We start from the raw sequence: 22889 nt of genomic DNA on the forward strand, positions 1-22889 counted from the left end.
GAGCTGTGAGTCCCATTCAAGGATCTCAGGATCAGGAGTAGTCCTTGTTCTCAGACCCCCAAACCTGGGGGTGATTGTCACACACCTGCAGGGAACCTTCAGCACAACATGGACTGGGTGTACCAATGTGGCGGGCAGAGAGGTAGGTCTTGCTCCCAATATGCCCTGGGGATGGTTAGTGAGCAGAGCTCACAACTCCTGTGTACTTTTGGAAGTACTCCTCTTCCAACAGGGTCCAAACGCATTGCTCTTGAAGGGCTCAAGTTCAAAGATGAATCAGAGAAGGAAAAGAAGATCCCGTCTTTTAAAGGCAAAGGCCCACAGGTGATTGGACTAAAAACAAAATTCTCTATTAGCATCCAATCCCCCCCTTGGAACAAGTGGATTTTGCCTTTGCCTTCTGACATCACACTCAAAAGTGATTTGTACTAAAGGAAGTGGAGGGGACAGATAGGAAGAAAGATTATAGAGAGAAGGTTGTTTGTGGAATGTGCCTTACAACCCACATACTCCATCTGTCTACAGGAGCTACGCCCCATCAAAGCCTCCTTTGGTATGCAGCACCCTGTTGGGAGGCTAATCCTTTAGGGATGAGTGTACCTATTGATTCATGTTTCCCAGGCCAGTTGATTTTAGTAAGCTGGCACACTAGAGAGGGGTGGTACCCAACCCCACAAAGGATCAAAAGGAGAGGCATAACCATCCAGTCTCTTTCCCTGTCACTTGACAGGACCAGGTTCTCTGACCAGAATATACATAACCCTTCAACATCTTAGCTGAGCTCACAGGGCTGACACATGTATGGTATCACATTGATGTGGCTGTAATATTTATAAGAGAAGCTAGCCATCATAACCTAGTGTGTATCTTAAATTCAGCCCTGGTACTGCAATGACTTGACGGTCATGATAGCGGTCAGACATCTGAACCTGCTACTGGAGAGGAGGCGCTGCAGATCAGGCTACTGCTTCTGGAAGGCATCTTATGAAAGGGGAGTCTGTATGGCAGAATACCTTTCTGAGACCGACCTACAATACACATCAAAAAAGCCAGGGCTTCTACATACTGGCCAGGTGGCAATTCCTCACAAACTCTTCCACCCTAACAATTCAATATATGTTACAACTGTTCTTGAATCTATGTTTAGAGGCCAATTACACCAAAAATACTAACATATTACCTATGAAATCTGACTTTAAATCTGACTCATCCCCTTTACTGATCAGCATTATAAGGTTTCTCCTTTTCTACCTCCCCCTCTTCCATCAACTGACCTTAACCAAACAAAGGTTTAACTGAAAACAAGCCATCAATGGTTAAACAGTGAAGGGAGGAGAGCTCAGGAGGATAGCTCAGGAGCAACGTGCTCACCTTGGAAGCAAGACGACATGGAGCAACAGAGGTTCGATCCCTGGGTCCGCGCTTAGAAACCTCTGGGTATTAAGCATGTTATAAATAACCTCTCATATCTTTTATCAAATAATCATTAATTAACCCCTCTTTCATCTTCGGTGAGTCCTCCTGTATTGCAACACATTCAAGAATGTATTCATGTAACCATTTCACACATTATAGTGAATTGCAATTGCTTTTGACAAAATACAAAATACAGTGGAATATATAGGGCCTCATTCACGGTTTGGCGGTGCGGTTAATACATGTTCATAATATGAATACTGCCACTTTTTCCACAATGGTAAATTCAGAGTTTTCAAATGAAATTCTCTAGAAACGACCTGCTTTTTTGTGGGGGAAATTTCCTTCACACAAAACCATGACCATATCCGGTAATCACTGCATGCAGCACTATCTGATCCCAATGGAGTCCTATGGCACTCCAAACAAGGAAGAAACTGAAGTGTCTACATAGCTCTCACTCATGTGGACCCTGACCCTTCCCGTTACCGCATGCATACCACATGCTGTAACATTTATTTGTTCATTTGCACCCAATGAAGCCGAAAGTATGTTTGTTTTTTTCTCCATCCAAAGGCACATTTTGTGCTTGCCTTGTCTCAAAATTAAATGAACAGAACTTAGCATTTTTGGAATTATTGGAGGCACATATTTGTAATCTTTTTTATAATGTAAAAGAAACATAATTGAAAGGTAGGGAGATGTATCTTAACCGGGGATAATCCATCAGATACATAAATTACACAATTTACAGAATATGTTCATAGGGAGTATTTGAGTCAGCATAATATTTTTATTGTTTTACTTTTTAAACTGGTGTTGATCAATTGTCATTCTTGTCATGGAACCCTTTTAACTAATCTCAGAATATATACATTGTTATCAATCGAAGTGTGTTATCTTCTTTTAATATCTTGCATTGTAGTTTTAAATCGAATATTGTTGAATTTTTGCACCAAAGAGGCTTATGCCAGATAAAGGTTTAAAAGAATATATTTAAAAAAAATAATAAAGTCTGCTACTGAGTGGGGGATGCCTGTTTCAGACGTGATGCATATGACTAGTGGTCTTTATTCTCTGGACCGTAGGTGAAGTGACATCACATGTTTCAACAAGATGCTTTGCAGGTAACCGTGTTTTCAAGATTTGCAATTAGTTTAGGATTTTTAAATGAGGGAACAAAGTGCTCCTGGAATATGTCTTTGTTCTACTTTATTTAAAAAAAATGAGACTGTGGTACATTTCAAGACAATTTCCATTGGTTAATTTACTGGCTCATCGCTCCAATCCGGACAATTAAGGGATGCCTGTACTTTTAATGTCTGTATCATTCAAAGAGTGCAAACTTTCAACTAATATAGGTGTCTTTTCACCAAGTCCAATGGACGAGATGTGATGAAATGTTTTGAGGATGTTTTACAGGCGCATCTGTGCAGTGAGAAACACACCTTGATGGGTGATGGGGAGGGCATTCCATGTTTTTGCAGAGTGAGTGCGTGCTTCATTGCGTTCACGTAGGAATCACAGGTCACGTAGGAATCACAGGGTCCCGAGTTGTATATTGATCAACGTGATCTACTGAAGAGTAGCACACACATATTTTCAAAATAAAAGAGATAGACACTCTGACAAATTGTGGAACAAGTAGAGGGTTCTCTATGTTCACAGAAGCAGTATACAAGGGGAATTGTGAAGTCCTGAAATGGTGTAGTTTGGCTGCACCCATGGGTGGACTGGCCTATAGGGAACTCTGAGGATTTCCCAGTAGGCCTCTGCACCCTGAGCCTCTCTTGTGTGGTAACCTATTTTATTTACAAATGTTCTCATAGGAAACGGGTTGGGCTTGCTGAAAAGGTGTAATATGCCCCACTTGGAGCATTATTCCCAGGGCTCCCATACCACCCCTGGCTGTACCAAGTCTACTAAATTAGTGTAACAAGTGAAATCCTGTAGTCTGTCACAGAATTTGAACAGGCGCTTTTGAACTCTCAGGTAAAACCGGTAGATTCTGAATGATCTATCAACAATAGCTGGCATACTAGGCCAGAGGCATATCTACTAGTAAGTGCTTGACAAAAAAGGAGATCAAGTGGAGTGGATCAAGTAATTTATGTGATAAGGGATAATGAGATTATGTGGAAGGTCCATCATTCTTTATTTACCTGACTGGAAACGCAGGGGCAGAAAACAGGTCTTAACGGAGGGGACCATAGGACTGGGCATCAATAATAGCAATGGGGTCCGTATAAAATGATTTCTGTTTTGAATGGATAAAGCTTTAGGTGGCTTTTAGCAACCCACGCTCTGACTTGCGGCATACATGACTTGAACCTTGCCTGGTGCTGCCTCAGCATGATTGGGGTGTCATTGGCAATGCAAGAAAGGATTTGGCAGAAAGGTAAACTGATATGGAGGGAGGGAAGCATGCATATGCTAAGAAGAAAACACAGATCCGGTGCTTGGGATTATACAGAAAGTGAGGGGGCATTGATAGCCAGTGCTAAGAAAGAACGGCTGTACAACACGCACAGATGGATCCTAAAAGCCCGAATGCTCTACTCTGAGTCAGATAGTGGCATAGGCCACAGTGTCAAACACTGTCAATAGGTCGAGCCATATTAGTGCAGCTCATTCGCTTTCACCGAATATAAGTCTTCATTCATCAGAGACTTAAAGGAGTAGTCTTTTGAATAACTGAATGACTCTGCCTGGACAGAGTAACCTGATTGGCCAAGGCTCCGGATGTGGTATTGCTCGATACAGTGTTGAAGTTGTTTCTGCACTGCGTTTTCTACAGTTGATACAGGAAATGGACGTTGGATATGGGCTGGCAATTATACAGATCTTTTAAATAAGAGTTAAGCTTACGCAACATAATTTAGAGAGGGAGATTCTATTTTGTAAGGAAGAATTAATTTCCGAGCCTAATTTTGAGGTGTTGCCTGTCTTTGCTGCGCCATATTTGCAACGACTGCATGTACCGTGATGCACTTGTATAGATGCTCTTGATTGCGCAACAAAGGCAGTGCAAGTATGTTGGGACTTGGGAGGCGGTCGGGGAGCAAGTGGGGAGCGGATTGGTGGAGGGTGTGCAAAGAGGGAATGGATAAGGTGTGTATCAGGGTGTGCAGCCGAAGAAGAAGGCAGATGGGACGAGACACCCAGAAAGCTGCTTCCTGCCCAAGAGGTAACTGCGGGGACAATGGTAGTGAATGGGGGTGAAAAGAGAAGTTTCTAATTTTCGCTGAAGGTAAGCAACATCCTTTTGATATTTAAAAGACATAATTCTACTGAGTCATTCTAGTTCTCGTTTACCTCTTTCCCCTTTTGATTTACATTTCAAAAACATGTTATTTTAGAAGAAAAAATGTATCAACATACAAAGAGCAGGAGGCAGGAAGCATTACAGGCCCAAAGACATGCTATATGTTACAAATGACATATACCAGACATTCCTTCAAAACAGACATATTTTGCCTGCATTTAAGGGTGAAAATTGAATTGAATGTGAATCTTGAAATGTACATAAGAAGATAGTCAAAGAACTAAGGCAAAATATTAACATAGCTACATACTGTCCAACATTAAAATATCAGTATATGTATGACCTGGATAATTCATCTAATTTAAAGAGCTTCGATGTCCATTTGACATCCTCGGAAATGTAAACATTATGTTAGTTTGTGTCCCTGTTTTTGGCTATTTCTGCACTCATACTTTCACATGGATTGAAAGCAAGTAACAGTATCTGCGTGATTTCCATAATGCACCCGACCTTTGCAGGTGATGCCGAAGTTATCAAAGTGACAACCACTTGAATGTGCTGACACATAGCAGCCAGTTAATACAAAATGCGTTTTTCAGCCAATGTTATGCACCTTTGGCTCATGCATACTCATTGTAGGGATCCTAGAATCACATGCTGGATAAACAACGTGAATAACAAGGTAGACTTTACTGACCGATGTTCTTTTGATCATAAAAGAAAGTACAATAGATACAAAATCAGATTTGACAGGAAGCAGTGAGCTTCTTAGAATGAGGTGAGTTTGAGGGACATTCTGACCAGGTTGTGAAGGGGAGTAAATGCAACAGTCACCAGGGACAATACATAAGTGGGCATACATAGATTAAGGATAACTAACGTTGGACATTTGTAAGTGTAGGTAGACAGTACGGCCAGCTATAATCAGGATGGGACTATGATGGATGTAGTGCTAGAGTGGAGGCAGAGGAAATGAGGGAAAGATGCAGGTTAGAGGAGAGGGAAAAATGTTAGCTAGCAGGCAAATGAGAGGTAGGTTAAGATGGTAACTCGGAGGCGAGGAGGTAAGCTATTAGTTTGGTTTTGAACAAATCTATTTGGAATGTTTCTCAGATGTCGGGGGAAGAGAATTCTATACAAGTGTAGCAAGAACAGAGAAACAGTGGAAGTGAGAGAAAGCACAGGGAGGACAAGGAGCCACAAGGGTAGTCAAGGAGGCAGAGCAGAGATTACAAAAATGCTTGTGGATTTGGATGGAGGAGGATAGATACAGTGGTGCCATGCCATGGATAGATTTGTGAACCAAGAGAAGTAATTTCAATCTGGCCCTGTTTTTCATTGTCAGCCATCCAGCCTAGTGACTGTGTGAGGAAGTAGATGTGAAGTGTGGGAGTTCAAAGAGAGTCCACGCAGCAAAGTTAATGATCTTGTTGAGAAGACAGAAAGCATAGTTGGGCAGACCATAGAGGGTACTGGTACAGTTGTTCATTTTAGAGAAGACAAGAGTCGTTAAGAGATGCTTGGCGGTGTTGAAATGAAGGAGGTGCCTAATTTTCCTAATATTTAGGAGGTTGAGACGAGCTGCTGTTCCAGTTTTGGAGATGAAAATAGAGAAGGTGTGAGAGGGGTCACAGATGACATTGAGGTTTCTAGCTGAAGAGGAGTAGGGAGATTGTCAGGTAGGAAGTGGATAGTCAGAGGAAGAGATGAGAGAGCACTTGTGGCAGGGAAAAAGAGCACCCCGGTTTTCATAGAGTTTAACATCAGAGAGTGTGAAGCTATCCAATATTTAATCACAAAGAGACAGATTGAAATATTCGTAGCGATATCTGAGGATAGTTCAGGAAAAGGGACGAAGATTTTGGTGTCATCGGCGAAGAGTTGGTACAAGCACGCAAAGGAGGAGATTTGTGCCCCAAAGGGAGAGGTTAGAGTGTAAATAAGAGTGGACCCAAGAGAGAGCCTTGTGGAACACCAACAGTTAGAGGAGTGATTTGAGAGGTGTTGCTGCTCCAGGAGACAGTTAAGTGGTTAGGTGCAAGTTGGTATTCAACCCAGGCAAGGGCGTGATCACAAATCCCAAGAAGAAATATAGTAGAGTGAGATTGATAGTGTCAAAGGCAGTAGACAAGGCAAGGAGAATTAGGATAGAGGATAGGTTGGAGTTCTTAGAAGAGGTGATGAAGCTGGAGACATTCATGAGAGCAGTTTCCATGGAGTGAATGGAGTGTAAAACTGCTTGCCAGGAGTCTCGAAGGTTGTGGATGACTAAGAAATTGGTAAGATGTTGAACACAACCCTTTTGATCACGTTAGAGTAGTGTGGAAGAAGAGACACAGGGGGAAAGTTAGCCGGTATGTCTGGCTCAGCTAACAAAGGAATAGCAGCCTTAGAGTGACAAACTGCGGTGAGTATATATGGAATTGAGAGTTGTTATTAATGCTTTTTTGATTTGTTGGTGCTGCCTACGTTCGTGATTTGTTGCTCTAAGGGGTGCACAGAGCTCATAATTGTATATCCAAAAATACAAACACTGTTGTCAGGTGCTCCAAAAAATAAATGTATTTTGTAGTCTCTGTTATATTCACAGTTTAGTACCATCAGTTTCTCAGCTTTTTAAACATTCATAGCTGCCCTCAACACGTGTTTCCCCACTTGTCATCAGTGGTTCATAAGGAGGCTGCAGAATTATAGAGTGAACAAGAAAAAACTCATATTTGTGGTTACTATTGTCATATTGTCATATATCAAATAACAAACAATATTTATTGTTCAAATAAAAATGCTGTGTAACTTGAAATGAATGGTAAAATAATGTTCCATATATAGTGTTGGAAAAGAAAAACATATGGGGGTAATTCATAGAAACCGGCACCAGAACCCATTTCAGCGCACAGCGTATTCATGGATTTTAACATCCGTAACCAGCCGTGGCGGCGACCCTGCAGAAGCGCCAGTTACGTCCCCAACCCCGCCCTGTGCACCATGAACAGCGCACAAATCCAGTATATGGCGCAAAGGCCAGTGGACCAGCATACAGCCCCCCAGCCACGAAAACATGTGTAAAACTCCCCGTGCACCCCTCAGAATACACGTACCCCTCTCGCGCTAGCGAAATCGCGTGTGAAACTCTGAGGGGTGCGCAGGGAGTTTTACACGCGATACGGCATTGTGGGTCCTCCCGTGTGTGCCCCCTCCCCCCTTCCCAGGCCCTGCAGGCAGCCCACACCACATGGGACTACCCTACATCCCTGGAAATGTCCTGCACCCAGCCCATTCAGCCTGACCATGCCCCGCAGGCAGCCCATCCACCCTGGGCATGCCCCACAGGCAGCCCACATGGCACCATGCACTTGTGAGCCCCAACACATGTCCCACCCAGCATTGACGGGCACCTGCCAGCAGGCCCCGACTCATGTCCCCGTGCACCCCCAGCCACCCAGCATTGATGGGCACCTGCCAGCAGGCCCCGATCATGTCCCCCTGCACCCCCAGCCACCCAGCATTGACGGGCACCTGCCAGCAGGCCCCTTCTCATGTCCCCCCAACACGTCATCACGATCCACACTCATGGCCCTTATGGCCACCCAAATCCCACCCCAAGGCACCCCTGTCCAAACACCCAACCAAGTATCCCATGCACCCCACATTGAAATCCCCATTACATCATACATCCCAAATGGCAGGTATGCACATCAATACATGTCCGTCACACACACACAATGGGTGCAAGTGAATGGGAAAACCCACATCGTGACATGCATGGAACCAATGATAGAATACCACAGAAATGAAGTATGAAACCAAAATGTATTAAATATAAAAGCAAGGGAATGAAAGAAAACTACACAATAATAGGAATAATAAACAAAAGGCTGCATGTCCAAAATAATAGAAAAAAAGAATATGAATGCAGAATCCAAATAAATCCAAATGAAAATGGCTCCAAAGGGTTCGTCCATCAAAGGAAATCCAAAGGAAAAAAGAAAAATTAACATCCATTGCTCCATGGTAAAAAATTAAAAGAATGAAGTCTAATCCAGTATTCAACTATATACAATGTACAAATCCAGGGTCCATGAGCCCAACAATCCAAATGAAACCTACAAAAAACCCTTCCTAATAAACAACTATATACAAAAAGGTGGGGCATGGTCCATGCGCCCCAAATTAAAGAAAAATGGAAAGGAAACCTAAGACTAATTAACTATATACAATCATGGCGGGCAAGTCCTACGGCTCACTCTGTGATGTTCCGTGCCAGGGCATCATCGAACTCCACGTCGATGTCCCGGAGACGGGCCTCTTCCCTGTCCTCGAGGTCTTGCAGGGATGCAGTCATGGCCAGTTCCAACCCCCTGCGAGTTGCCTAGAGGCACTCAGCCCGCCTCATTGCCCTGTGCATGGAGTTCTCTGCCCTGACCATAGCGAGCCGTGCCTCCTCCGCCCAACGCCACTCCGCATCTATCCACTGGCCCAACGGCTGCCACACAGAAGACTCTCCCATTCAAGGGTCCTCCTGCCCTCCGGCCGATGCCTGTCCCTCTGATGTTGATGGCCCCGAGCCATGATGCCTCCCACGTTGAGCCTGCAGCTGCCTCCGACACAACTGCCTCTGCCAGCACAACGGCATCCGGGCTGATGGAATCCACCGGCGCCATCGTACACATGCCCTGCCCGATGATGCCAGCACATCCTCCATCTGCTGGGACCCAGTTTCTGGGGTGTCCACCCCTGCCGAACCTCTGACTCCTGACTGTGGCAGGGATGGGATCTCCACTGAGCTGGCTGCGTTGGTCGGGGCAGTTCCACAGGGGGCCCTGGTGGCATCTGGGACAGAAGACGGCATGGAGAACGACTGGCGCATAGTCTGCACAGAGGAGGAGAGGGCCGCCAGAGTAGCCGACACATGTAGGAAACCCCCGACCATGGCCCTTCCCAACTGGCCCACATTGGCACGCAGCTCTTCATGATGACGTGCGTGCTCCACCCAGGAAGCATGCACGTCATCACGAATGTCATGCGTGCGCAACGCGACACCAATCAGGACGGTCTCCATACAGTCACGGTTCCCCTCGTCTGCAGGTAGAGGAGTGCCAGATAACGTGGACCTCCCCGCTACCTGCGGACGGGCCTGGGATGGGGCTTCCCTGCTGGTGCATGGTGGTGCAGTCACAGTGTCAGGGACAGTGACATGCACAGGCCCCTCCACAGCGACCTGTGCTGCCTCCTGCCCCTGCCCCTGGACTGCACCACTTGCACCAGTGGTACCACCAGGCCCCATGTGTAGCTCAGTATCGACCTCCTCCTCCTCTGTGCAAACCACAACCTGGATGGCTCCACACCGTCTTCCGCCGCCACAAGCCCCTGTGGGGGCTCACCCACCCCTTCCACTGCAGCCGTAGTGGCAGACACGGCACCAGTCCCCTCGCTTCCGGATGATGGTAATTCCTGGGAGGGTGACTGGGTCTTGCGTCGCTGGCCGGTGGAGGCATCCCCGCCGCTTTGCTCCACAGCGCCTTCTCCACCCTCTTCTTCACTCGCCGCTGTGTAGAGGGAGACATAGAACAGAAGCATCAGGGTACTGTAAAATAGTCCCCTAGACAGGAAGCAATAGAAAATGAGTGGCACTGTCAAATGTCATTTCCATCATGTCTCCCAACAACACATGGGTCAGGGCAGGCAACACACATGCAGGAACCAGCATGGCACAGCAAACAAAAACTTGCATCCATGTCCACCGCACTGTACATGCATCCAATGGTGGGCTGCAACTCACATGCATCATGGGACATACTGATCATATGCACACGCATCGCCGGAGGGTCATGCATCTGGCTCTGTATACCCACAGACACAGTGGATACAAGGATGAGTAGGCTGTATCAGTGATTCAACACATCATCACGGACATGTGTCATGTATCCATGGTGCACACACTACTCTGACACACGGACATGTACATCATGCATGTCCATGACAGCAGCACACATCTATCACACCACAAACATTTCAAGGTACAGCCACAGTCATGCATACATGTGTGCATTCCGCGTGCTGCTCAGCATGATCCGTTGTAACACATACACCATCCATGTGAGTCACGCCTGACTAGACTCGCATGAAGCACCATCATTTCCCTGCACACAAACATCCATACATGACCCATGTCACACATGCAGCCGAGAAGCTAACTACCACCACGCTTCAACATGCACTGTTTCAGACGTGAATGCATGGCCACTTACCGCTCGACTCCAGACGGGCCTGCATCCTGAGGATCTGGTGGTGAAGCACTGGGTGAATGCGCTCCAGGACCCTCATCTGCTGGGTGGTAAGATGGGCCAGTGCCCCACTGCATCCGCTGCCTCCACGAGACACCGGGCCTTCTTGAGGGTCCTGGATCTGTAGTCCTCCCAGTGCTTCCGGACGTGTTTGATGTCGCGAGCTGCCACCCACTCCGTGTTGATGGCACCCACTATGTACTCCCAGATCCTCTCCCTTCCTTCCTTGTCGGCACGCGATGGTGTGCAGAGGGCATCATAATGCCCCAGAACTTGCTCCACCAGGATACCAACTTCCTTGTCACTGAAGCTGGTAGCCCTCTGCCTCTCTGGCTGGGGGTCACCAGTGGTCTCTGATGGTGTTTGCCCTGACATGGCGACCCCCAAGGCAGGTGTGGGTGGGCAACTGGGTCCTGGGGCTGGGCTGTTGAGTGATGGAACACCTGCGGGGAGTCTTCTGTTCCAGCAGGGGTGATCACAGCAACTGGACTCCTGCAGATGGCAGATGCGCAGGCATCAAATGGCAGGGCACGGTGGCAGCAGGCAGGCAGGCAGCAGCAGTTGGCTTGTGGGAGGCTGCTCAGGGCTCTGGGGGCAGTAAATCGGCTTTCTGGGCAGGAGCGTGGTCTTATGTGTGTTGTTGCGTGGCCAGCTTGATATGGAGTGATTTAGCACGTGAAAAAACTGCATGTCAGCGTGTAATTCGAGGAACAGGCCTTAGCGCGTAAGCGCGTATGTGACATACATGCATGGGCATTTCCCTGCAATGGGTTGAGGGTCCCACGTGGGTTTGCATCGCTCTGTACTTGCTTTTCGTGGAAAGCGGTGTGTGTGTTTTAAGGCGTTGTGGTTCACACGCAAATACTTCACAACGGGTGGGTGTTGGCTACGTGTTCTTCTTCTACACACAAGGCAGACGGTGAGTCGCACACGCTATTTTTCCCACTGCGGGTGACCCTATTTGTCGCATACCCCTTTTTTCCCACCCATACTAGCCTGCGTGTTGATCACGTACGTATTTTTGGGATTCCTGGCTGCCACAGTGTACTGCATGTGTTTTTTAACACGCACGTGGGCTACAGGGGTCGCTTATCACCTTTTCTTGCTTTTATGGGATGCCTGTGTTGCGTGACATGTCATTTCTCCTAGGGGGCCACAGAATGGGACATTCATCGTAGCTGTATGTACGTGTTTGTTGTTTGCGCACACTTTTGTTATGCGAAGGGTCGCTACCACCTGCCTTCGTGTGGCAGACGTGTTTAGGCCTGTGCGCATATTTTTTGGCGCACGGATTTCCCCTGTTGGATTACATGAATACGTGTTGTTAGCGCACGTGTGGGCGTTGCGAGCATTTACCTCCCGTACTTCCCCGTTACACCCACATTTTCACGCGTTATTCCCCATTCCGCATCGTACGACCCGTGTTCCACCCATTTTTGTTGTATGCACTACATGTTGTGCGCTTTCCCAGTGCGCATTGCGCACGGCATTTGGTGACGTGTGCACCTGTGTGTGCCACCCACGGATTTGGCGCACATCCCAGAGTTTACACGCGCACTGCATTCCATGAATCGACGAACGTCTACGTGCACGGCTTTTGCACGCATGCTCTGCATTTTTCACACTTGCGCTCCACTTTTCGGCACACATTTATTCCATGAATTACCCCGTTAAAGTAAACCGCTTATTGCCTTAATTAGAAAAAGAAAGTAACCTGTTGGTTTTACTTACTGGTTTGAGAATGATCCTCATAGATTTAGTCACACTGTCACATGGTTGTTTAAAGTAGATTTCTTCATTGAACATACATTTTTCAGTTGTTGATTTCCTCAAAGAGTTTTTTGTATATATATATATATATATATATATTTATTATATATTATATATATTTATATATAATCTTGTGAGATTCTGGTCTTGTAAACAGTTCCTACAAGTAATTGATATTCTCTATGTTAATTTGGGGTTTCTTGTATAGATCAGAGGCTAATACTAATACAGTTTGAGATTAATTCTCAAAATATATTGGACAGGGACTAATGGTACATGGATTTCTCCTTTTCATTCCTGCATCAGCTGGGATTCCGGTGGATGCTGCTTTCGTTGGTCACTCGATTGTGGAACTGTAACCATTGTTGGAAATATGTTTGGTTCAGCCGCTTGCATTTTTAGGAGAGGGATGACCGTGGCTGTTTTGAAAACAGACGGAAAGCTAGCGGTGTCGGAGGACAGGTTGAAGAGTTTAGTGAGGTGAGAAGCAACTAAAGGGTCAATAGATTTGACTAGCTGAGGACCGAGACGGTCTGATGGGGCACAAGAGGGGTTAGCCTTCATCACTAGAGGTAAGACTTTGCCAGTATTAATGTGTCTAAAGTGGGAGGCAGTGTAGGAGGAGAGAGTGTGAGGAAGTTCAGGAGATTGTCTCCAATTTTGGAAATGTTTGCAACAGAGTTTTCAGCTAGGTCATTAGCTCTGAGCGTGGAGTTGATAGTCATTGAATTAAAAGGAATGCAGAGTGTGTTTAGGGTGCCCTTTAGCCAGTGAGGATGGTTGATTGAAAGACAATGGCCCTCATTACGACCCTGGCGGAATTCGGAAAACGATGGCGGAAATGCAATACCGCCATCGAATAGCGCTCGGTGCGACTATGACCCGTCACCGCAAAGTACGATGCCATTAGCGACACCGTAGTGAACGCCAACGCTAACTGCACCAAGCACGCGCGCGCGCGCGCCATGCCAAACCGTAAACACCACCATGGCGCAACGGTACGCCAATTCCGACCCTAGCGGACATGTACCTAACGCCATCAAGCATGGCGGAATGCACCATTCCGCCATGGTGAGAAGTACGGCATCGCAAATCAACCGTAAACGGCCCCACTGAGTGCCCGTACACCGCTCCCTGCCCACAAAGTACAACTCCCCGTAGGTGCAACGAAGCCACAATGCAACCAGTGAAATGTACAAGTCACCCATGCATGCCAACGAACAATAGAAACACAACAGGGGCCAATGGGAGCTGCAGGGCACAGATGGCACGAATACAGAAGCTATACCAATGGACATGACCTCAGTCTCCCACCAAGAAACGCACGCAAACACAGGCACCTGTGACCAGCAATATTCCGAAAATCACAACATTCCACCAGTCCACCTGGCTGACCGGCATCTGTTACACAAAACCCAATCCCCCCCCCTGAGCATGACAACATTCAAACTGTCATATTGGCAGCCCCCATCCCTGACCTCACGGGCTTCGTAGGCAAACGCGCCCAGTACAGTACCACGCAACTAAACTCCGAAGCTGGAACCCAGTGCAGATCTCCTCACAATACATCGCCCCCCAAATAGGCATATGCCACATCACTTGCAAAGAAGAACGCTACACGGGCCAAATCAGAATAGAAATTTAATGCACATCAAAATCACCAAGCCCATACAGCCATCAGGCCATGAACTCCAAAACACATTTCACCATTGTGGGCTGCATCCGCAAGAAATGACCAGCCACTACTTGTGTGATGCCCTGTTCCCTCATGGTACACAGAGCCACATTCACGTACGAAAAGGCAACATGGAAGCGCACAGAACCGCAGGGCCGTCCCAATGGGGAGGCACTAGTCCAGCTGAAAGGCCGAAATGTTGATCGGAGCCACCAGTACTGCGTAAGGGCATGTGGCCCATTGGCGATCGTCCCATAAGATCGTAATGCTGCTCCACTGATTAACACGAAGCAGCAGGTGTCGGGAGTAAAACCCATCTGCAGGAGTGGCATACAGATGGCAGTGGCAAAAGGGGAGGAGATACCTGTCAACCAAAAGAAAAGAAAAAGAACAGAATGGCCATCAGTACTACATTCCAACAACTCACTGCAATGATCACACTAAATCCACAGCCACATGCATGCTAGCCCACTCCAAAGGTCCATCACCACCCAAAAACCACTTGCGACTCATAACTATCTATATCGAGGTGTAAACACCATCACAAACGAGTGTACCTGTGCATGCGCCTGTGAAAACAGAATCCATCTGATGGGATTGGTAACGTGCATGGACACAAGTGTCTGAGGGCGCGTCGAGACAGGGAGGGCTCAACAAGGCCAGATAGACGATGGTCCCACTATGGCAGCCCTGCATCACATAGCGTAGGGGAGGCGGATAGATCCCAAGAAGCCCTGTACATGGCAAACTCTGTATCAAATCACCTGCCCATGCATCCATTCATCATTCCCTCATCCCGGGATTAAAACGCCTGAATATTTACTCACATAACATTAGAAGTATCCATTGAGTCTGTGCGTTATGCAGCCTGCAAAATCCACAGTGCCCCAGCCCGTAATTCCAGTGTAGTGAAGTAACATGTATTTGGGAACGTCCTGCCTTATCGTCCACTACGCTATTGCGCATCCCATACTATTCATATCAATCATTGCATACTCGCCATGGCCCCTGTCCCAAGGACATTGTACAATAGAACGTTATATTTGCAGTCAGACCTGTGGGCATCTCCTCGCCGCTAGCTGAAAACCGAAAGCGCCGCCCTTCGAATTCCTCATTTGCAACATCACGTCGAAGAGGCATCTGTGGCCGTTTGAAAACACTAATTAATCCATCGAGTGCGGCTGTGTGTGAAAATGGCAACTGCCTTCACCCACGAATGGGACGCCCCGCCCGTCGTTGCAACTCGGTACAGTGATGAATGAGGGCCCACCGTTACTCGAGTACTACGTTCCACTGACCCTTCACAACTCTGTTCGCGACTGCACAGATAGTATGTGAAACAATGGGACCACAGCAGAATGAACATATCAACCAATGTTACACGGCCATCGGGTACAAATACATGATTGCAATAGCAAGATGCCATTCCACGAATTGCAGCGTTGTGCGCGGGACGTGCTCGGCCAAAGGGGAGAGCAGTTTGCACAGGTGGAATGAATCACCACAGGTGGAGGCCATTCAGCCTGAAAACACATAAATTGCACAGCCAGTCTCCTCCCACAACCACACCGAAATGCTACCGGCAGGACTCGCGATGTTGGCCCTGGGGGACCTGATAGCACTGCAAGTACTCCAACTCCAAGAAGAAGACGAACACCAACTACAACCGGCCGCACGGAGGAGACGCAGGAGGAGGAGGAGGCCAAGGCAGGGCCAGCAAGGGCCGCCAGCACAGCCACTACCACCACGCAGGCAGCCCGCAATCCCACGCCTCCGAGCACATCCGTTCAACCTCACTGATGAGCAGATCCACACCCTCTACCGTCTGGACCGGGACACCATAGCCGCCATTGTGGACATGACACAGGCTGACCTTGTCAGCATGATAGATAGCCCAACCGCCATCCCACCCCTACTGAAGGTGGTGTCTGTACTCCACTTCCTGGCCACAGGCACCTACCAGCACACAGTCGGACAGTTGCATGGCATTTCTCGGCCACTGTTCTCACGGACACTATTGCAAGTGCTAGATGCCCTCCTGCAGCACGCAGACGACTACATCTCTCTACCACGCTCGGAGCAGGAAATTATCAACACAAAAGTGGGATTCCATGCACTTGCCGGCATACCGGGTTGCATTGGTGCCATCGACTGCACCCATGTGGAATTGGTCGTCCCACATGCCATGGAGGCCCAGTACCGCAACCGAAAACAATTTCATTCTCTGAATGTACAAATGGTGTGTGACTCCAACAGGATCATTACACATTGTTGTGCCCGATTCCCTGGATCAACCCATGATTCTATGGTCTTGAGGAACTCTACAATACCACGCTACATGGAGCGACACGCAGGGAACAGATCCTGGCTACTCGGTGAGTCTCATTACATGCATGATAATGTGGGGTATGTGATTCGGCAATGACCTGGCAGGAAGGGGGGGGGGGTGTGGGTACGTAGCAATGGCATTCCACATCATACGTTTCTCGTCCACATACAGGTTATGCTGGATATCCACTGAAGAGATGGCTCCTCACACCAGTCCGGAACCCACGGGACCAGCATGAGGAGGACTACAACCATGCCCACTCACGTACCTGTGTAGTCATTGAACAGGCATTCGGCCTACTGAAGGGTCGTTTCCGCTGCCTCAGCAGGTCTGGCGGGGCACTCCTGTACCGCCATGAGAAGGTTGCAAAGATGGTGATGGCATGTGTCATGCTCCACAACATGTGCGTACGTAGAAATGTGCCCATGCCCCCTGACGCAGAACTGCAAGCACCTGATGATGGTCATGATGAGGGTGGGGATGTGGCAGCACATCAAGGAGTCTGCGAGGCACCGGAGGGCCGTGACATTCGTCAGCATCTCATTGATGTATGCTTCTAGCACTCACGCCTGGTGGCTGATACATGGACACGGGACTCGTGGCACTGTGTGTGTCTGGGACATGCACAATATGGACTGTACGCCTATGATGGCCTAGTACACAAAGATCAATGTCCACACATCTCATTGGTTGATCGTGCACTTTTTATGGCATATGTGATATCATGTTGTACACCCTATCGACCCGCCACCCAAGTGAGCCCAACACACCCCCTCCACCCTCCTACCTCCCCCCCGAACACCAGTGTCCAAAGATGCTCATTGTCAGTGGGCAGTCGCTATTGCAAGCCCCCTCTGCGGGTATCAGGGGCACCCCTGCCTGTGGAGCGCAGGTTCCTCCCAGATCTAAGCTGGGGACTGCCCTGGACGGAACTTGCAACGGATGATGTCTCTGCCTGCTCACGTCCATGCATGTCCCTAAGGGTTTGCGAGAGCTCAGTGAGCACACGGCGCACTGTGGCAAGTTCGGCACATACGTCCTTGGACGTCGCATGCAGTTCCCCCCTCAGGCTCTCGGTGCTTCTCTCCATTTGTGCCCTTAGTGTCTCTGTACCTCTCTCCATTTCTGCCCTAAGTGTCTCAGTTGATGTTTCTATGTCTGCCTTAGTGCCCCCACATTCATCGGCATGGTCCTTGAGGAGCGTGGCCAGTTGCTGCTGTTGCACGATTAACTGGTCGAGGGACTGTTGCCTCTGCTGGGCCATGGCCATTTGCGGTGGTGTCACAGAGGGGCTGTTGTCCTCATGTTGCCCTGCCACAGGGCTTGTGGGGGATGGCCAGTCGTCGTCATGTTGTACGGGATGGGACAGACAGGGGGATTGGGACAGGTCATGGATGGATCTGACTTCGACATCCCCGTCTTCTGTGTCGGAGCATGCTGCCATCAATGGGGTGTCACCTATGGTGCTGCTGCCACCGGAGGCAGTGCCTTCTGTGGCATCCGTTGGGGGGACCTGTGGTGGTGGTGTTGTGGGCATGCTGGCTGCTGGGGTGCCTGTTGATGTTCCCTCCTCTGTGCTGCCACCTGATTTGTGCTGCTGCCGTGTCTTGATGCGTGCAGCTGAGGTGGAGGGTCTTTGGCCGTTGGTCTTGGCCCTCTTTGCAGGTGTGCTGGTAGGGGTGTCCTGAAGCTCGTCGTTTGGATCGGACCCTGTGGTGGAGTAAAGGAGGGCGAGGGTTATTGATGGGTCTGTGGGAATTGGAATGGCATTGTATCACATGCATTGGAGTGGTACCTGAGGGTGATTTGGGTCGGGGCCTTGGAGGTGCTTTCATTTGTGTGTGGAGTGAGGGTGCAGTTGTTTGGCAGCCTGCAGTTAGGGTGTGCCTGCTGCACGTGTAGTGCGTGTTTTAGGGGTTTTTAATTATTTATGTATTTATTGTGGGTTTTAACGTGCGCTATCAGGCCGATGTGTGTGGCCGTTCTCCTGGACATGATTTTCTGTTGCACTATGTGGACGCATGGTACTTCACATGGATGGACTTTGTGGATTTGGCATTGTTTTATTTGGCCCACCTATCTGAATCTTCGGATGTCTGCACTCCTTTCTCCATCCCTCCGACTCCCTCTATGCTCTCCATTCCGATGGTGGAGGCACAGATTTCTTCCCAGGGGGTCAACTTGATGGGTGATTCAGGACCTCCCCCGGTGGCTGTGGCAATGTTGCGGTTGGCAGAGAGTATGCTGCGGACGCGTATCCGCAGGTCGTCCCATCGCTTACGGCATTGCTGTGGGGTGCGGGGTGCGGTCCCCACCGCACTTACCCGCTGTGCCACCAGAGCCCATATGGCCTTCTTGTTTGCAAGTGCCGTCCTGGTCATTTGCGTGCAGAAGACGACGGCAGCATTCTCCTGGAGGGTCTCTGTTAGCACGGTGAGTTCCTCACGGGAGAAGTGGACCTGCCGCTTGCGGTCGCACGCTTTCTTCGCTACTTTTCCCATTTTTCTTGGTTTCGCTAGGGTGGATGACGGGTTGGGGTGTGTCTCAGGGTAGTGATTTTAGTGGTTGTGTGGTTTTAGTGGTTTTATAGGTGTACGGCGGGATGTTTCCCGTTCCGGGCCCATGTTTTAACTTCCGTTTCCGTATATTTCCGGTCACCGTACTTTCCGGTAGGCGCACACTGCGGTGTCCGCTGTGATGGGTGGCGGTATTGCACCTAGGGCGCCGTACGGCGGCGGTGTGGGCCGTTTTGGGTTCATTTCCGCCATCGCGGACTTTGCACTTCCGCCATGCCGTGGTGCTCGTGCCCGATGGGTCGGAATGGGCCGCACTTTGCTCCTTCGTGCAATGGCGGAAACGCTATTTACGCTGTGGCGGTCCGGTCAGTCACTTTCCGCCAGGGTCGTAATGAGGGCCAATGAGAGTTATGTAGAATTTGCTTTGTGCTCTATCAAGAGTGACATTGAGAGAGTTCATGGCAGAGAGGTAGAGTTGCAGGCCCTCATGCTAGTGGGTACACTTTCATTTGCTCTTCAGCCTACATATATCTGTAAGTGAGTGCAGGTTTGCTACCGCTTCACCTCATCTCCGCCATGGGCAATCCTGGGTCACCTCTAACCAATGCCACTATGTGGGACAGTTATTTTCTGCCAGGCTGCCCTGTTCCCACATTGTGCTGAGAGGTTCCCCTTTGTTCAATTGCTGTATCGTCCAGGTGCTTTTATGGCACGGCTGCTTATTCCTCATGGTTCATCCTCCTGGGCATATGGATTATTCTCCTTTTTATTCTAATGCTTTTTACTGATGCCTGTTTCTTCCCTGTCCCTTTGCCATAGAATGTATAGGCATTGCCTCACTGTATAGGCCTTACATTTAGCTTTAGGAGTTGGAAAAGTCAGCACTGAGGCCCTTTTAATGTTTGGCTATTTACTGAGTTCTGCTGCTTGCAATGCTCTACTCCAATGTACATATTTGATCTTATATGTATTTATTTATTTATTTATGTATTCATTTGTAAAAAGGCATTCATATGTACTTAGTGTGCAGCTCTGTAATAAATAGTGTATATTTTCAGAATACCAATGCATATTAAGTTCTTACCCCGTAGAGCAATTGTGGTCTTTTTGTGGTTGTAACCTGTCATACCCTTGGGATAGATGGTTCCACGCTCCTCACCAGAGGACTAAGGAAATAAATCTCCTTAACAGTAAACATGGGGAAGTGCTTTATCACACTATGGGAAAGCTATTTTACCAAATAATTTCCTCACATACCATTGCAAAGCCCAATCAAGCTAGGTATCTAGATAATAGGATACCAATATAATGAAAAGACGTTTTAGGGATACATTGTTCCTCTTCCTCTTCCTTAAATTAAAGCCACTAGTGTTAGCGGAAATCTATGGAGAGATGATATATATACTTGAATGTTTTTGGTGAGTTACCATTTTATGTTATGTTTAAATCTGCATCATTTCTATGTGCATACGGGTTAAAGGTATGTGTGTGATTCTGATTGGAACACTGCATGTATTGCTGTCTGTTGATAGATTCCCTCTACCGTGTCAAAGCTTCGGATTAGTCCCCTTTGCTTAAATCCCAGAACAGTCCCTCATTTCCTTCATTACCCTACCTCCTCCATTCTTGTTGCAATCCCTTATTTTCCCCCATCTCCCTCATTCCCATCAAAGTCTCCCACTTCCCACGTCGCATCTAAGCCACACATTGTCCAACACACTCTCCCATTTTTGCATCACAGTCCAAGTGGTGAATTCCTGTCCCTCGTGCACATCCCCATCACATCCCCTGTGACTGGAAACTAGAGCACACTGAAAACATCACACCGTACATTAATGTCCATATGGAAAATGAATGTATTTTATTTTAAGACATTTCAAAAGGATTCTACAGCTAGACATTTATGGCCCTATTAATGGAAATGTGTGCAGAAATACCTCAATGGCCACATGCCAAGAAGGACACTGTGCGAGCCTGCGCGCAGAATAAAAAATGTTAACTCTGCGTATTCATGGAATTCATTGCGCAAAATAAACGTATACGCAAGTCGCTCCTATAACGTCCCTGACACGCCCCCATGCAAAGCCAGACAGCTACCTTTGCGTGCTCCCCTGGGCACAAATACATGCACTCTTCAAACAATGTGTGGGGTCCCCCGCAAGCAGGCCTGCATCTCGGGACCCTACACAGCGCCCCCCATAACGGTTGCCCGCACCCTGACAACATGCATATGAAAAATCATAACTCTGTAAAAACTTGGAAAACCTGCGTGCATACCCCTGTAAACCATTTGTGCACCCCTCTACACTCCGTAAGCACACCACTAAGTTAGATCGGAACCCCGGTTGTGTACACTCAGCCCTTTATCCAAAATGTAAACCCACCTCCGTGCTGCGATTCTTACATGCAAGTATATTTACGCCTGTCGTTGGGTGGCATAGAGACGGAGGGATTTGCATGCCCATTACTATCCCAAGAGGAAGCGCAGGTAGTTCCATGAATACGTGTAATTTGGAGCAATGGTGGGCGTGCAAGGGATTGCCTATGGACCGTCCTCGGAATGCCCACTTTTTTGCATTTTCTTCCCCAATTTCTATGTTCCACCCCTTCCAAACCCTCTGTGCAAGCCACACTCTGCGTGGTGTATCATGCAAGGCGCTCGACGGGTTGCAGAGACGTGCCGAGCCTGCACAAACTCTGCATACATCCAGTAAAAGTCCTGTGCTGTTGATTCCATGAATCGACGAACAGGGATTTGCGTGTAGAATGGCGTGCAAATCCCAGATTTTAAATGCAACTAATTCCATGAATCGGGCTCTTAGTTGATGATAGCAAAGAATAAATATGCCTTCAGTAAATCAAGTCTTTTCTTTTCCTCAGGGCTTGGAAAAATTCCAGTTTTCTATACAAGTTATAAGATTGCAAGTTTAATACACAACTACATACATTTTCTCTGCACTGACAACCTATTGTAACCCAAAACATAGAAGAGTGTTAAGGTGGTACAACTTCTAACACATGTTGAATTCCAAGTGCTTTGCTGAGTTAAACCATCACCTAAACCTCACTGTTTCAACTTTAGTGTAATTATTTAGTTTTAACTGACTTACAGGGGTTTTGTTATGCTATATCTCACAGTACCTGCAGTACTAAATGTTGTTATTTTCATATCATCAAAGATCTCATATTCAATAGCATCAATATCATAACAAATACTTTGCTAAACTGGTGCAGACAATTCCACCAAATTATTCAGTTTGACATTTCCACAGGTAAGCCAAATGAGACAAAGGCTATTAGCTGGACAATTCTTATTAATATTGACTTTAGGTGTAATAATTAACAAATGTAATGGTACTCAATGTATCAACCTCCCCCCACATCCCCTCTACAGGATGAACAGGAAAACATGACAAGTCAGCTTGTTCCCTGAGGCTTATTTCCTTGGCTCAAAATTGTATGTAGCAGTGTCTTAGCAAATATGGAATACAACCTATTTGCTCTTCTGCCAACGATGCTGTCAGAAATAAGTGGGTAAAACTATTTCACTCTTTTGCAAACGCCCTTATGTAATGTGGAGTGTGATAAAATGTGTTGGTTCCATTCCATATTATGCAAAAACCAAAACTGGTGC

The 22889-nt window shown here is 47.7% G+C and overlaps 1 protein-coding gene across 1 annotated transcript in view; it reads right to left on the reverse strand.

Annotated features, from left to right (window-relative positions):
- SPOCK3 (SPARC (osteonectin), cwcv and kazal like domains proteoglycan 3) overlaps positions 1-22889 on the reverse strand; it is a 1387609-nt gene that overhangs the window by 82926 nt on the left and 1281794 nt on the right. The gene's annotated exons all lie outside the window — the stretch shown is intronic.

The sequence above is a fragment of the Ambystoma mexicanum genome, chromosome 6q, assembly GCF_040938575.1.
Source record: "Ambystoma mexicanum isolate Mex_15411 chromosome 6q, UKY_AmexF1_1, whole genome shotgun sequence".
In the NCBI taxonomy this organism is placed as follows: domain Eukaryota; kingdom Metazoa; phylum Chordata; class Amphibia; order Caudata; family Ambystomatidae; genus Ambystoma; species Ambystoma mexicanum.